This window comes from Otolemur garnettii, unplaced genomic scaffold, assembly GCF_000181295.1.
Source record: "Otolemur garnettii isolate 467f Iridium unplaced genomic scaffold, OtoGar3 scaffold00103, whole genome shotgun sequence".
NCBI lineage: Eukaryota > Metazoa > Chordata > Mammalia > Primates > Galagidae > Otolemur > Otolemur garnettii.
In genome coordinates this window covers 5,051,684-5,052,706 of record NW_003852498.1, presented here as the reverse complement: position 1 = coordinate 5,052,706, position 1,023 = coordinate 5,051,684, and the positions used below count along the sequence as shown (strand labels likewise).

General features: G+C 29.0%; 1 protein-coding gene across 1 annotated transcript in view; it reads right to left on the bottom strand.

Moving 5' to 3' along the window:
• Nucleotides 1–1,023, bottom strand: part of AIMP1 (aminoacyl tRNA synthetase complex interacting multifunctional protein 1) — a 24,192-nt gene that overhangs the window by 16,396 nt on the left and 6,773 nt on the right. The gene's annotated exons all lie outside the window — the stretch shown is intronic.

Sequence of the window (1,023 nt, the reverse complement as noted above, 5' to 3'; positions counted from 1 at the left end):
TAGAAATGGTTCTATTAAGAAAACTAAAGAAGAAAAGCTATATTCTTCTGAATTTTAGTATCCTGAATTACAGCATTCTCTTAGCTCAGGGTCTATCTATTGTAGTCTAACCTAAGTTAGTAATCAAATATATAGGTGAAATGCATCTATCACAAATAAAGTGACAGCCGTATTTCACCTATCATTTGTTAATATAATATACATAAAATGTTTTATCAATATAACAATATTTGATGACACAGAATCTATGACTTTTCTCAGCAAAGAAACATTGATGAATAATACTAAGATGAATGTGAAATCAGTGGTACACTTTAGAAAAAATATGGTTTGAAATGGTATAGCTGATGAACCATTTTATTCAAATTTCAAAATTAAAAAAAAACAACTAGTAAATCAGTACTTTAACTGATATGAAAGAAACAGATTTAGGACAGAATAATTCTTATAAATGAGCCAAAAGGTCTAGTCACCTCACAAAATAAAGAGCAGCCAAGTAGCTGACAAAGCAAAACATGAAACTTATGCCTTGGCTCCCACAGAAACAGTTGCAAAATCCTCAAACAGTAATCTGTAAAACAGAGATCATAATTCCTAGCCTAATTAAAAAAAAGATATAATTTTACTGAGTTAGTAAATATATTAAGTATCTGCAAAGTACAGTCACCAAACTGAGTTACATGAAATGTGACTTTCATAATACATATTGAAACACAGGCATATGAGTTTAAGAAGATAGAATATCATGTTTCAAAATATAGAAACATAAATGAGCTAAATACAACTACCACGAGGAAATAAATGTGATAAAGGGAAGCGATAAAATTTTGCATGAAACTGATAAAACATACAACAGGAGAAAATCAGAATAATCCTTAGTCACTGTTATCTAAGAGTGTAAAAGACTAGGAAGTATAAAGTGAAAAGACTTGCTAGACTAGTTTTTCTAAAACCAAAATCAGTACTATTTCATAAACTGAAATTACAAAAAGGGTTACACCTAGTTAAATAGTAGGTAATAAT